At 43.6% G+C, this 16,829-nt stretch overlaps 1 non-coding gene across 1 annotated transcript; it reads left to right on the top strand.

Moving 5' to 3' along the window:
* The first annotated feature begins 7,885 nt into the window (after positions 1-7,885).
* Trnas-uga lies at positions 7,886-7,967 on the top strand. The gene has a single exon. It is a non-coding gene; the product is annotated as a tRNA-Ser (tRNA).
* The last annotated feature ends 8,862 nt before the right edge of the window (positions 7,968-16,829 follow it).

Here is a 16,829-nt window from a genome sequence, read left to right on the forward strand (position 1 = left end):
TCTTCTTCACTTTCACTCAGGATAGCAATGTCATCAGCGAATCGTATCATTGATATCCTTTCACCTTGTATTTTAATTCCACTCCTGAACCTTTCTTTTATTTCCATCATTGCTTCCTCGATGTACAGATTGAAGAGTAGGGCGAAAGGCCTTACACCCTTCTTAATACGAGCACTTCGTTCTTGATAGTCCACTCTCATTATTCCCTCTTGGTTGTTGTACATATTGTATATGACCCGTCTCTCCCTATAGCTTACCCCTACTTTTTCAGACTCTCGAACAGCTTTCACCATTTTATATTGTCGAACGCTTTTTCCAGGTCGACAAATCCTATGAAAGTGTCTTGATTTTTCTTTAGCCTTGCTTCCATTATTAGCCGTAACGTCAGAATTGCCTCTCTCGTCCCTTTACTTTTCCTAAAGCCAAACTGATCGTCATCTAGCGCATTCTCAATTTTCTTTTCCATTCTTCTGTATATTATTCTTGTAAGCAGCTTCGATGCATGAGCTGTTAAGCTGATTGTGCGATAATTCTCGCACTTGTCAGCTCTTGCCGTCTTCGGAATTGCGTGGATGATGCTTTTCCGAAATTCAGATGGTATGTCGCCAGACCCATATATTCTACACACCAATGTGAATAGTCGTTTTGTTGCCACTTCCCCCAATGATTTTAGAAATGTTATAAATGTTATCTATCCCTTCTGCCTTATTTGACCGTAAGTCCTCCAAAGCTCTTTTAAATTCCGATTCTAATACTGGATCCCCTATCTCTTCTAAATCGACTCCTGTTTCTTCTTCTATCACATCAGACAAATCTTCACCCTCATAGAGGCTTTCAATGTATTCTTTCCACATATCTGCTCTCTCCTCTGCATTTAACAGTGGAATTCCCGTTGCACTCTTAATGTTACCACCGTTGCTTTTAATGTCACCAAAGGTTGTTTTGACTTTCCTGTTTGCTGAGTCTGTCCTTCCGAGAATCATATCTTTTTCGATGTCTTCACATTTTTCCTGCAGCCATTTCGTCTTAGCTTCCCTGCACTTCCTATTTATTTCATTCCTCAGCGACTTGTATTTCTGTATTCCTGATTATCCCGCAACATGTTTGTACTTCCTCCTTTCATTAATTAACTGAAGTATTTCTTCTGTTACCCATGGTTTCTTCGCAGCTACCTTCTTTGTACCTATGTTTTCCTTCCCAACTTCTGTGATGGCCCTTTTTAGAGATGTCCATTCCTCTTCAACTGTACTGCCTACTGCGCTATTCCTTATTGCTGTATCTATAGCGTTAGAGAACTTCAAACGTGTCTCGTCATTCCTTAGTACTTCCGTATCCCACTTCTTTGCATATTGATTCTTCCTGACTAATGTCTTGAACTTCAGCCTACTCTTCATCACTACTATATTGTGATCTGAGTCTATATCTGCTCCTGGGTACGCCTTACAATCCAGTATCTGATTTCGGAATCTCTGTCTGACCATGATGTAATCTAATTGAAATCTTCCCTTATCTCCCGGCCTTTTCCAAGTATACCTCCTCCTCTTGTGATTCTTGAACAGGGTATTCGCTATTACTAGCTGAAACTTGTTACAGAACTCAATTAATCTTTCTCCACTTTCATTCCTTGTCCCAAGCCCACATTCTTCTGTAACCTTTTCTTCTACTCCTTCCCCTACAACTGCATTCCAGTCGCCCATGACTATTAGATTTTCGTCTCCCTTTACATACTGCATTACCCTTTCAATATCCTCATACACTTTCTCTATCTGTTCATCTTCAGCTTGCGACGTCGGCATGTATACCTGAACTGTCGCTGTCGGTGTTGGTCTGCTGTCGATTCTGATTAGAACAACCCGGTCACTGAACTGTTCACAGTAACACATCCTCTGCCCTACCTTCCCTGTAGTACGAAATGAATTCGATGTTTTAGGCAAGGTCAGAGAAGTTTCGACATCTTGCTGCAATGATTTCGTCGTCGAAGGGCGTTAAACTGTGGTCTCTGAGCACTATGGGACTTAACAGCTGTGGTCATCAGTCCCCTAGAACTTAGAACTACTTAAACCTAACTAACCTAAGGACATCACACACATCCATGCCCGAGGCAGGATTCGAACCTGCGACTGTAGCGGTCGCGCGGTTCCAGACTGTAGTGCCTAGAACCGCTCGGCCACTCCGGCCGGCGTTAAATTGTTAGTCTTCCTCCCTTCCTCTTACGCTAGTGTCGAACAGAGCCTACTGTCTTTCCAAACTCACACAGTGGCATTCGGCGGCAATCTTGGGATACGCGATAATGATCGTCTGTAGCACAGTTCGAGGAGAATTCACCCGCGGCGCGCGATAGCATGGGGTCCAGATACTTCACCGGGCGGCTGTGATTTATGGTCGTGCGCGACAAACGTAGGGAACGCCCCCAGCCTGTAGATGGCTGTCTGCAGACAGGGATGGTGCCGACGCCGCGTCCAGGGGCGGCCGGCGGCCCGCGGCGCCCCGAAGCCCTAATGACTCACGCGCCGACGCCTCACGGAGCCCCGCCCGAGGGGAGGGCGGCATCTGGGCCGGCGACGGCGATCGGTGGCCCAGATACGCCTAATTACGCTCGCTATGAGCCCCACATAAATAAGCCGGCAGCCCCAGGCCGGTACAGTCGCACCCTCCACCACCGGCCTCACCTGCAAAGAGGCTAGCGCCGTCACCTTGACACTCTACAGCCACGGTGGCACAAACTCGTCCTCCGCGATAATTGTTGCACTTTCGCTATGGTTTCATAAATTCCGTAATTAACCGTAGACGAGTGGTGATAGGCTACCCCAGCGTATGATGATTTTGAAATTTTCTCGGTTTTCTGGCGGGTGGCGCCCGTCCAAATGGTACTATTGTTTCACCGCGCTGGCTCCTTGCCATCTTCAGGTGCTCCTGATGACTGACCTGCTTCCCGCTGTGCGCTCTCTTACACAGGATGAACATTAATAAAACCGACAAACAGTGGGGATGGATTCCTGAATGGAAATGGAAGAGAAAAGGTCCTATGAATATGTTTCCGGAAACGGATGGAGTGGCAACAACGACAACAAATCGTCCCGGAACACAATACAGAACTGCATCGCATCCACGTCACAACAGATGTTCAAAGTGGCCTCCATGGGACAGAAGGTGATAGGAAGAGTAGCGCTTGTCATGCAGGATGCACATAATCTTACTTTGGATTACACCATGTTGGCAGTTCAAATGGCTCTGAGCACTATGGGACTTAACTTCTGAGGTCATGAGTCCCCTAGAACTTAGAACTACTTAATCCTAACTAACACGCACATCCATGCCCGAGGCAGGATTCAAACCTGCGACCGTAGCAGCAGCGTGGTTCCAGACTGAAGCGCCTAGAACCGCTCCACCACTCCGGCCGGCATGTTGGCGGGCCACTTGCTTGGAGATTGCACTAGGATTCGTCTCAATGTCCTGTAGAACCCGGTCCTCTAAATCTGGTGTATGCACAGTCGGCGGCCTCCCTGCAGGTTCGTCTCTCTGGAAGGACCCATGGTCACACGAGTGTCCATAAACAGCTCTAAATGTTTTGTGATGTCGTTGATGTCTGTGAGGAAAGTTATTCTGGTACAGCCGTGCTGCCTCTCAACCATTTACATTTGCTTGGCCGTAGACAAACACCATCTAGATCTCACCATACATAAAACAAATAACACACACAAGTTCACAATATTCAGGAAACCGATAACCACAAGCACAACCATTCACAACCTATCGAACCACCCGTTGACACATAAGCAAGCAAACTTCAGATTCATGCTCCACAGATTAAACAGAACACCCATGAACGAACAGAACTACACACAAGAACTAAACACAATAAAGACAACAGCATTAGAAAATGGTTTTTATATCCATACGGCAGACAAATAAAATCAAAAAACATGTAAACAGTACAAAAATGGACATACCACACACACACACACACACACACACACACACACACATACACACACAAGTCCTCACCCAACACAAAACACAAACAATGACCATACGCAAGACACAACAGAGCAACAACACACACACAAAACGAAATGGCACATACTCACCTACAATAGCAAGACTGTTCACAAAATAGACAACATATTAAAGAAACAGGGACTCCAAATAGGGTACAGGACAGAGAATAGAACACAAGAAACACCCACGGATAAATTTAACGTATCGGGAATATATGAACTCACATGCAACACTTTCCAGTCAGTGTACATAGGGCAGACATGGAGAAACTTCAAAACAAGATATTCAGATCATCCCAGAGCTTCAAAAAGCTGCCATAGCACATTTGCTGACCACCTAATAGCCCTCAATCACCAACCAACTACAATAGAAACAGACTTAAGAATACTAAAACCTAGCCATAGCCTATACAGCAAACTGACCCTTGAGGAAAACTTCCACATACAGAAGGCAATAGCACACTATTTAACACATTAAAGGAACTTCACAAAAAAGGCAACACAAACAGCCCCCCCCCACACACCCCACACACACACATATATATATATATATATATATATATATATATATATATATATATATATATATATACACATATGAGAAATCGAGACACGATACTCTGCAAAGACTCATCATTTTACACACAAAAGAAATAGCACGTAAAAGACAACACAAACAGCTAAGAAGCATACAAAACACACACACACACACAAAGGTAAAATGTAATCAAAATGCAAATTTGGCGCCAGACTCACTGGTGAACAAATGAACACTGACTGGGCTGGGACACACAACAACCACAACTACAGTGTTTTGGTGAAATGCAAAGTGCTTTTACGACCTTTTTTGTGAAAATACGTGTTATATTTACGTGTGCTTCACAACACCTCACCATGATGCTGAGAATAAAACACGACAAACTAAATTACTTTTAGAGCATAAAATGATATGTTAACTCCTAACAGAATTTCTCATCAACGTTGTTTGATTGCATATGACAAGCTCCCTGTAATGAATAATACACAAATGGTCCTGAAAAACCATGCAAACCGAGTGTAAAGGTATTAACAAAAAGAAACGAATTGTTTGTTTGAACTAAATATCCACGTAACTTTGTAAAAAGTTCATATTACAGATTAAATGAAACAGAAACCCATTGATGATGGCACAGAATTGCTGAAATATGTTTGGGAACTTGGAAAAAAACGGTGTTTAGCAGAACTGTCGGACCTTACATTCAACAATTTTAACTGCAAACATGGTAAACACAAGGAGCTGCAAATCCGAATGATGATTATCTGGTTCTAGATCTTCCTCAGATTTCCCGATGGGTCTAGTACACCAAATGGCGGGCTTTTGGTGTCTTCAGGGACGCTACCGGGATGTCACGGTACTTTCTTCGCCAACGCGGAAAGCTCGCACAACAGACATATTCCGTCACTCAGGTGCAACACCCCAGTAATCGCTGGCCTGACTTGCTATCCTACTAGCGTGCTATCAAGAAAGTACTACCTGCACGACATCAAAAGAAGAAGTCCGAAATGACAACCATACGAAACTATCCAAAGATAACAGCCTGAAGATTGGAGGAAGAACCAAGCGGCTAGCCTCCTCCAAATTCTGGGTAAATACATGCCAGCACGATCTCACTGCAGCAGCAAAACAAACCTCTCATCATGGTCACTTGAAGATGGCTACATCTCAGCTTGCCGAAATATCACTCCACCGGAACGACGCTGAACGGCTGAATACTCGAAAACATTCCAAAAACGTAGACAAAATTACCTCTTACTCCCCGACGGCAGACTGTTTACTTTAACACCAACATTACTTAACACGTTCAATGTTTCACGTGGGATCACTCTGTAACCATAACTGTAAACCAGATCTCACATCTCTTGAGCGGATTGTGTATTCTCCGTGGTTTGGAAAAGTAACGAAATCTGCGAGCAATCTGACTCAGTTCAGTGGTTTGTGGAATCTCTCCGCACAGAAAATTCGGTCGCTTTATCTTCTCTACGTCATGTTACCTGCGACCCAGTTAACACCAAATGACAAGCTGATAAAAGATACTTAGTGGTGCCCCTTGCAGTTTTCGAAGTTTACTTACGATAAAGGTAAATATATGCGTCAACATACTCGTAGGAGATTTGTCCATTATTTAATACAGGTTTCCTGAATTTACCTTGAAGTTTTGGTTTTAATGACAAAAACTGCGTTAAATGTGTCAAAATGCGTTAAATATGCCATGAACGTAAACATTAGGCTGCGCTACAGATCAGCCAGTTAAGGTTATAATATTTATTTGGCGTTCACATTCGCCATCTGGCAACCAAATTATCATCTTCCAACCTAACGTAAACATTGGGATACGCGATAGATGGAGAGATTAATATGTCACCAGGACAGAGATTTCAGACTAGGAGGGCGGCCGCAAGCTAACCTACAGAAAATATCGTGCCCGTTTATTAATTTCTTAACCCTTTCTTCAATATGACCCCACAAGTACATTGGAAATATAGAGGGTGTTGAGAAACAGTATGAAAAGCTTATTAGGGTGTTACAGGGGACGTTTTGCTCAGAAATAATCGTTAAGAATAACATTCGGTACGTTTCGCCTTTTCTGAGTTATTTAGTACTGAAGTTAGCCTGTCAGGTCGTACCGTGCGCAAAGTCAAGCAGCCTGCCAAAGACAGTGTCGCCAAACTGTTCTTCGTTTCCTCAAACCAAAAAAGTGACTTTTGGTTACATAAATTAAATTTATCGCTTCGAAAAATGTTTTAACTAATAATGAGCATTTAAACAAGTGGCAACTCAGGGACCCATAGATGTCTGTGCATTACCGTATATTAGCAGGTGCAAGTGTTTGAATTTTCGCGCGCAATGCTCTGATTGCCTAACTCCAGTGCTAAATAACTGGGAAACGGCGCAACGTATCGAATTTTTTTCTTAGCAATTATTCCTCAGCACACCATCCCCTGCAACCCCCCTCAGAACCTTCTCATACTGTTTCTGATCACCCTGCAAAATTACCTTGTTTTCAAAACTATTATTTTAAAAAATGTGACTTTCTACCTCTGAGTCAGTTGTATCCAACGATGTTTTATTCATTTTTATACGAGTATTTACAACACATTAAAATTTATTCGTGGTTTTAGCACTTGGTATCACCGGGGTCAATATAACAGCAATTTTAATTGTTTGTTTGTTCTTGAACGTAACATTTATGAAAATGGCATGATGATCGTTGCGTTGAACAGCCGTTATATGAAATGCAACAATGAAAATATTATTTCTTGCTTATATCTGTACCTACTGTCAGGGTATCTTGCCTCAGCTGTTGTACCCTTCCAAGTACCATTGGGTCAATATGATTACATTAGGCGATTGTCTTCAAAGCTATTATTTTAAAAAAATATATCACTTTCTCCTTCTGAGTCAACTGCATCCAATGCTAGTTTATTCAGTTTTATATTTACAATATATTAGAATTTATTTGGGGTTTTGCACTGAGTGCTACTGGGTTCAATATGTTCACAATATAAATTCCTTAATGTTTTTTTTAATATAACGTCTACGAAAACAGAATGATGACTAGATTAGATTAGAGTATATTAGATTATCACGTTGATCAGCTGCAATGTATGTTTTTATGTTAGTCCACTAAAATACTGCCAATATATCTCGTGTAAATTGCTTGGGGTACTTATGACCATAGTGGTACTCAGAAAAAAATAAAGTAAAATAAAATTCTCGTAGTAGGAGGATTAAATGTCAACAACACAGATTAATTTATCTTCTGCTATTGCTGCCAAGTGAAGCAGAGTGATGGTAGACGGCGAGACCTGTTTGATAGATACCGTAAACAAGTCATTTCCCTCTGTCAGCTGCGGTGTCCGAGCGGTTAAGGAGTTGGACTTGAAATCCAATGGGTTCTACCCGCACAGGTTCGAATCCTGTCCGCAGCGAAAATTTTAATCAGTATATAAGTCAAGTAAACACAATGATATCATTCCTCTCAAACACAGAGATAGGCAAAAACGCACCCTTATACTAAATGGACCTCCTTCGTGTAAAGCCACGATACGTAACGTTGCGTAAGCTTTGAGAAATACTAGCTCACTGTGAAGGAACTGATGAAAAGAAATGGTAAGGGAAAACAATTCTTCCCCACTCCTGGTCAATTTTTGTTTACGACAGTTATTATTGTTAGTAATCCTCGTTTTGTTTTCCTACGTCACTTAATTAGTCTCCTCACATTACGCCACGCTCTGCGAAGTTTGCCCAAAATAATTGGTAGCATGGCATCTTGCAGGCGGGATACATCCCTGGCTTTCCTTCAACATAATTACTTGAGGCATTCTCTCTCTCTCTGTGTGTGTGTGTGTGTCTGTGTGTGTGTGTGTGTGTGAGAGAGAGAGAGAGAGAGAGAGAGAGAGAGAGAGAGAGAGAGAGAGAGAGAGAGTTAGCAGCAACTAGTAGACATACGGTCACACTCTTACACATGTGTCTGAACCACAAAGAATTGTGTATGAGTGCTTCGAGGATACTTACTCCGAGGTCGCGTACGTTGAGGACCAATGTAACCCTAAGTGGAAACTGCATACGATTTCTGCTTTATACTACTTACGTGGATGTTGTATGCACAGTCATTGTGTGGTTGAGAATAGAGACACGTTCAAAAGTAACCAGGATTATAATAAGGTAATGATTTAAAATAAAAGCCTTGGTCCCCCTAGACGTCATTCTTTATATGCAAGGCCATAGCTAACAGGTGCATGCAGAGAGCTCCTTTGCCTTACTAGAATACTGGTGGTGAATTATTTGCGGACGTCTGAGCGCATAACTCGTCGGAGATTTCAGTCGACCGTACGAAGGGCTGCTGCATATAGGAAAGCAAACAGCGGCCGCTGCCGAAATTTAGTGTGCCTCGCAGGGCGGCTTGGTGAGCGTGCGTCACGGACAGCGAAGGGTCAGCGGCCGGCGGCTTCCCGGCCAGCGCGGAAGGTCCGCGCCGATGACCAATCGCGGCACAATTAAACCCCGCCACGAGCACCGGCGGCACATCAAAGGCGACGCCCACGCTCGCGCCGCTAACCCCCCACCTCCTTACCAACAGACAGCCCCCGCCCAGGGGCGAATCGGAAGTTCACCGACGCGCAACGTCGTGATCGATAATCTTTTTTTTTTTCTTATTTTGTTGTCCTACCTCCAAGGACAGTTGATCCATCCGTAAATCAACGTGGATAACCTGAACAGAGCGACACAACATTGTGAGATCCAAGTTTCTCCCGGCGTATACATTGACCAAATAACTTACAGGAATGCACAGAGCGACTTGGTCGACAATCGTCGATATTTCGACAGGAGCACAACATGCCATTTTCAAGGCAAAACTGCACCAAGCAGGTGCCGTGCAAGAGAATTTAAAATCTCGGTTTTCAGAGAAACTCCAGGAAGATAACACACACACTGTAATCACTAGCGCCATCACAAACCAAAGATAACCGACGTCAGAAGTTATCGATAGTGAAATTAATAATCAAGCGTGAGGTAGCATTAACTCTGTCCCTCTGTGACTAGGGAGAGAGCAGTGTTCCACACAGAACTTAAACAAAAACCACGATATCTATTTATAAGGTTACTTGCTAATTTAATTTCAACAGGTTCCTTAATAACTCTATCCCAACGGCTGGAAGTTTATGCCAGAAGCCCTGTGTTGTTATATTCCGTAGGGTGACGGGGATGTACAAATTAGTAAGCTAACATACTTTGCATACTTCCACTCTCTGATGCCATACGGAATAATATTCTGGGGCAACTCAACACTTAGGCAAAAGGTATTCACTGCTCAAAAGAAAGTAGTTAGAATAATGTGTGGGGTTCATAGTCGCACATCTTGTAGGCATCTGTTTAAAAGGTTAGGAATTCTTACAACTGCATCGCAGTACATTTACTCAGTAATAGATTTTTTTCTCAACAACATGGACCAGTTTAAAATCAACAGCGACATTCATGATTACAATGCCTGAAAAGAGAAAGACGTACACTATCCCTTTCTCAACCTATCTTTGGCACAGAAAGGGGTAAAATATACTGCTATAAAACGTTTTGATAAATTACCAGATGAAATAAAATGTCTGACAGACAGCAGTAATAGTTCCAAAAATAAATTGAAATCATACCTCCTTGACAACTCCTATACCATAGATGAATTATTGAGTATGAGTAAATAAATCTGGAGATATAATATATGCATTTTGTGCCATTTGCGTTAATGGGATAGATAACAGAAATATTTAGGTATAACACTATAACGTAAACAAAAAAAAAAAAAAAAGAAAAACTTGTTTCCTGTGCGCATTTTATGTGCATTTCACACGTTCCACATCATAACGGTTTTCCGTGCTATTGGTCAATGGAACACGTAACTAACTAACTAACTGCCAAGACAATGTTCTGCAATGGCCGATTTTCTCGGCTGTTACAGCTGTGTGTGTCGCTTTTGTTCAGTCACCTGTACTCCACACACCTGATTGCTTGACCAATTCATGACATGCCACAACTGCAAGGAATAGCATAGACACCTGCTTTACGCCAACCAAGATCATCCAAGGACCCTAATATTAGGTGGTGGTCGAAAACACACTTCACATCATATTGAGGAAAAATACGACCAGTCCTGTACGAAATGCTCCCTGCATAGTGCAAAAATATTCGATACAACATTCATTACTGACCATGTCCCATAGTTCCGATATATAATCAAAATATAATAACAATAATAATAAAGAAATTCTACGCTGAAAAGTGTTGGGATTGTGCAAAGGCAAGACTCCTGATCACGTCTACACCTACATCTGTACTTTGCAGATCACAATGAAATTTAAGCACACTGGTAAAAGAATTAGTCACCCCCCAAGAATCCGTCTAACACAGCCTCTAGCCTAGATAATGACCTCAATTTGGCGAGCAAGACAGTAAACAAGTTTCTTCAACTATGACATATCCAGCTGGTGCTACTCGTTGACGTTTAGGTCTCGTAGAGTTATCGGGTGGTCATAAATAAAGTGCATCTATCACAGAGGTGCAGTGTGCGCTGTAATTATCGTATGCAGCGAAACTTGGTAGATGTTCTAAAGCGTTAATGCGGAACCAATTTACAGTGGAAAAAATATTAGTTCCAATTTTGGTCGCCACGTGCAAAATTGACACTGTGAATGCAAGAAAGACGTATATTAATGTTCCCACGTGTAATGGATTAGATATGGGACGTGAGCAGAAAAGGCGAAACAAGTGGGGAAGATATAATGCTGATTTTATTATTAGCTGCCGCTTACATAATTTGTTCAATATGAGCGCTAGAGACGTGGCCGAGATGCTGTATCCGTAAGACAACGTGATCAACAGATACTCGCAGCAGTTCTGGTGGAACCTGAGAAAAGTATACCTATATACTGGCCTTCAGGTCGGGTAGAGACCAAACGTATCCCCAGAGCCAAAAGTCACATGGATTCAGATCAGATAATGTTGCAGGCCACGCTCGGGAATGGTTGCATTAAGCACGTCTTCCACTGAGCGAATGACATGAGGTCCTGGTCCATCACGCATGGAAACAGTGGTTGCCAAACAGTTGCGCTCTTCCAGGGCAGGCCACATTCTGTATAAAGAGGTCTCTATAACGTGTAGACGTTACTGCACACCCGGCAGGCCATTTGAGTGTATTCTCCCCTCAAAGAAGATCTTTCTGCCCGCGTCCAGTTCCTAATCCATTACGTACGGAAATATTTATATGCGAGGGTTGCCCGGAAAGTAACGCATCTAATATTTTTCTCAGCGGAAAACAATGCTTCGAATTCAAAACGCTACGTATGTATTATCTGAAGTCTCCAGAGTGACCACGTCAAGTTTCCGTCACTTCCGGCAGATAGCGTGGCTGCAGGACAGTTTCAAAATAGCGTCTGTAGGTGACGTACTTTACAAGCAACGTGCCGTCATCGAATTTCTCACTGCAGAGAAAGAAACTGGGGAATGGTAAGCTTGTGCAAAGTCTGCTGTCGACAGAAGTACAGTTAGTCGCTGGGCACGGATGGTGAGGTCATCAGAAAGCGGTTCGGCGGAGCTCCACGATTTGCAGCGGTCTGGGAGACCATCCACGGCTGTCGCACCTGACGTGTTACAGCGAGCTGATGTTGTCATTCGCGAGGATAGACGCATTACGACTCGGCAGTTAGCACTGCATCTGTCAATCAGCAAAGGAAGTGTGGATGCAATTATTCGCACTCTTGGATATTCAAAATGTGTGCGAGATGGGTCCTGCGATGTCTAACGCTGCATCACAAAAAGCACAGAAAAAACTTTTATCCTGATTTGGGCAATTAAAGGATGACATTCGTTGAATACATTTTGAGGACGATAAGGAGGTGATTCACACAGTGACACACTAGCTCCGCCCGCAGGACAAGGATTGGTACCGAAAGGGCATAAACGCCCATGTTTCGTGCTGGAGGAAGGTCATAGAACCGGAGAAGATTACGTAGAAAAATAGGATGTCCAAATAAAACACCATTCTTTCGTGTGTGTAATTCTCATTATATTCAATAAAGAATTGTTGAGGAAAAACAACGCGGTGCATTACTTTCTGGACAACTCTTGTATTTCTTTATTGCATTCAAAAAAAATGTTCAAATGAGTGTGAAACCTTATGCGACTTAACTGCTAAGGTCATCAGTCCCTAAGCTTACACACTACTTAACCTAAATTATCCTAAGGACAAACACACGCACCCATGCCCGAAGGAGGACTCGAACCTCCGCCGGGACCAGCCGCACAGTCCATGACTGCAGCGCCTAAGACCGCTCGGCTAATCCTACGCGGCTTTATTGCATTCATAGCGCCACATTTGCCCCTGGTGGCTAAAATTGGAAATATGTTGCGTACAAACGGTAGTAGCATCAGCTGTGCCCCAAGTTAGCGGAAGAAGAACTGAGACGATGTCGACATTCATAAAGATAACAAGATTACTGGTGAACGTATTGAGCGCGTTACACAACATAATTACTTAGGGACAATACTAACAATCGATATAAAATGGGACCACTTCAATTAAGTTTCAGGAAATATGAAAGGAAGATCTGTTGGGACTGTTCTGGGGAAGTACACTACACTTGTAAAGGAGATCGCAAACAAGACGCTACTGCAATGTTCGGAGTCCTTTTCAAGTAGGCATGAAAACAGCCATCGAAAGAATTCAATGATGCATTGCTTGGACTGTAGATGACGGTAGATGCATGAAAGTATAACAGATCTGTTCGGGAAACGTAAATGGTAAACTCTGGAAGAAAAAGCGTCTTGGTTCTCTCGAAACTTTGGTGTCTGAATTTAAAGAACCATTACGCCACCATCGTACGCAGGATGTTCCAGAAGTGTTGCGACGTACTTCGGAAGGGTTTAAAAAATGGCTCTGTGCACTACGGGACTTAACTTCTGAGGTCATCAGTCCCCTAGAACTTAGAACTACTTAAACCTAACTAACCTAAGGACATCACACACATCCATGCCCCAGGCAGGATTCGAACCTGCGACCGTAGCGGTCGCGCGGTTCCAGACTGTAGCGCCTAGAAGGGTTTTAGAGGGTGATCTGAGGGACTAATCGAGGACAGCGACCCGTGTCTGAAAACGTCATCCAACAACGCTACAGAGCTTCGAAGTTACAGGCGGTGAAGCCTGCCACTAGGCAACTCTTCAGCAGCAAACGTGAGTTTGCAGGCTTACGGACAGTAGGCGGAACGTCTTGCAATGTTGTTTATTATTCAGAGATCGTGACTGTTTGCCACGATCGTCAGAGGAGAAGATTGAGCTTGCTGCTGTGGAGACAGGTCTTATCTCCTACGAATGCGATGCTCTGTTGCCTTTGTGGATGACGGTTTCGGACACAGTTTTCCATTTGCAGTTTATTTTTCTCCTGTATACCAAAAAACATTTTATATTTTAGAAGGATCCAGGACAAAAATAAACTGTAGATGGAAACCCGTGTCCGAAACCGTCATGCACCAACAAAACATCGCATTCATAGGAGACAGGACCTGCACCTGCAGCAGCTAGCTCCATCTTGTCCGCTGGGATCGTGGCAATCAGTCACGATCACTGAATAACGAAGAACATTGCGAGAAGAGCCGTCAGCGTAAAAAGTGTCGCTTACTGCCCAAGGGGTCGCCTAATTGCAGGCACAGGTGACAAAATCTTCGACACGGCGTTGGGTGACGCTTTCGGACTCGATTTGTTCATCAAGACACGCTCTACAACACCTCTAATTCTGTGGCAACGTTGCTGCAAATTCTTGTATATCGCGCGGAGATCGTGAGAATAAGATGAGAGAGATTAGGACGAGTTCTGAGGCACAGAGACAGTCATCTTTCCTTTGCTCAATATGCGTATGGAACAGAACAGGAACCCGGTAGTGTTCCCCACGCCATGCATCATCTGGGTCACGAATTACTCAGGGTGATTCAAACAGGAGTTTACAAACTGAAGCCGGCCGCGGTGGTCTCGCGGTTCTAGGCGCTCAGTCCGGTGCCGCGCGACTGCTACGGTCGCAGGATCGAATCCTGCCTCGGGCATGGATGTGTGTGATGTCCTTAGATTAGTTAGGTTTAAGTAGTTCTAAGTTCTAGGGGACTGATGACCACAGATGTTAAGTCCCATAGTGCTCAGAGCCATTTGAACCATTTTTTTACAAACTGACATGGCACATCGGGCGTACAGCAAGGGTCAATAATCACATAGGAACTGGGGGTTGCAAACGCCGTGAGAGGGCGCCACGATCACGGGAGGGCGTTGTTATACAAACATGGGCGGAGCGCACGGAGACAATCACCATTCACGCCATGATGGCGTTGGGAGTGACAAGGCTAGCTACACGTACCGCGAAATGGCTGAGATGCATTTGATTTATGGCGCGGCCATCTGCAGTGGAGGAGAAGCCGTGCGATTGTTTCGTGCGAAATATCCCGATAGAAAAGTGCCGTTCCATACATTATTCGGTGCCCGCATCGCCGATTGTGCGAAACCGGTTCTTTCCCTGTGCCCAAGCCGGATGCTGGTCGCCGATAAACAACAAGGACAATTGAGGCGTAAGAAAGCGTTCCCGAAAGGGTGTAGCGTGCTATGTCAACACGTCTACGAGATATATCCCACGCCCCTAATATCCTCCAACCCTCCGTCTGGCGCATTGTACATGACGAAGGGCTGCATCCGTTTAATTTCTAACGCGTCTAGGCATTGTAACCAGCACACAGGATACGCACGATGGTTTCTGCAGGAATGCGCAGCAGACCGAAGCTTCACAGCGAATGTCCTCTTCAGCGACGAGGCTGCCTTCTCACTCGAGGATTTTATGAACACAACCTGCATACTTGGGTGGATGTTGTAATGGTTCTTTATTTACGTGGCCATTACGGCACTCCAACCCCTTTTCTCGATAGCAGTAATGTCGTACTACTTTTCTGCGAAGTAACAGACATATTTTTGTGAAAATATTCACATTTGGTTTTATTAATGTATAGGTACTCCGATGTATGGATATATTACAGTGATACGGTTCTTGTGTGTATTCATTTCTGTGAGACTGTCATAATCTTTGACTTACTTGTAACCGTTATGGCGCGAATGCTCGCAGAGCTGTCTTTGTTTCACTTTGCAGAAGTTAAGTCGTTATTTCGCTTTGTAAAAGAACAGTCAAGTCTTGTGTTTGGTTAAAGTGGAAATTAAATATATGAAGATTGATACAAAACTGTTTTCTTGATTATGTGACAGTTAAGAAGAAGTATATGTGAATTTACAAGAAGTTTAATAAAAATGTGGATTGTGAACATAAAGTCAAAAATTATTTCTACCATACCACTGTTCTGATCTGGGATTGTTTGATCATTAAGAATTTCCTGAAAAACGCATTTGTTAGGTCCTCAAATATTGCTAAAATACAGATCTGGACCTTCTAGTACTCAAAGTGGAATCACCCTAGAATCAACAAGATGAGCCATAACAACTTCGACGAAATCTACGTGGGAATCCATTCAAGATAAGTGCCAAAATTAATAACTTTTTTTACAGTGACTTCATTATTTGCACACCGACGATACCATCCATAGTCAATAACTTTGTTGTTGCCCGATAAAGCGAACATATGCTGTTGACAAACATTATTAATCTGATTACTAACCTACTTTGCAAGTGGTGGTATTGTTAGAATGTGAACCCACATGCTACCCATACGCATGCGCCACAACTTAAATTTGCCCAAAACGTGTGGGCTGGCATCGTCGGAGTGTGTTTTATTGGGCCGTACATTCTCCCGGGCCGACTTGATGGTCACATGTATTCCTGCGAGATGTTCTGCCGGACTTACTGAATGATTTTCCCATGTCTCTTCGGCGCCGCATTGGACGGAGCCTACGCGCATTTCAGCAACCCATGTGGGATCAACTGGAGGCAATCTTTCCCGTCCGCTGGGTTGGTCGCTGTGGGCGAGTCGCGTGGCTTCCACGATCACCCGATCTTTCCCAATCAATTTTTTCCTGTGGGGGGTATCTGAAAGACCTTGTGTATGAAGCACCTGTTGCATTTCCGGAGGTGGCTGGATTGTTGCACGCTCATTCTGTGTCTTGCTGCTGCACAGGCAACTGCATTGAACGCCGCCAACATGCCGTACAGGAGATATCGACGTCGTCGTCGCACAACAGTGTACAAAAATATAGAAAACATTGAACTTACTACAACATCAGGAGACAAGAAGAATTGCATCCCAGTGAAGAGTGTTGCAGCCCACGCCC

This window comes from Schistocerca americana, chromosome 4 (genome assembly GCF_021461395.2).
Source record: "Schistocerca americana isolate TAMUIC-IGC-003095 chromosome 4, iqSchAmer2.1, whole genome shotgun sequence".
Taxonomy (NCBI): domain Eukaryota; kingdom Metazoa; phylum Arthropoda; class Insecta; order Orthoptera; family Acrididae; genus Schistocerca; species Schistocerca americana.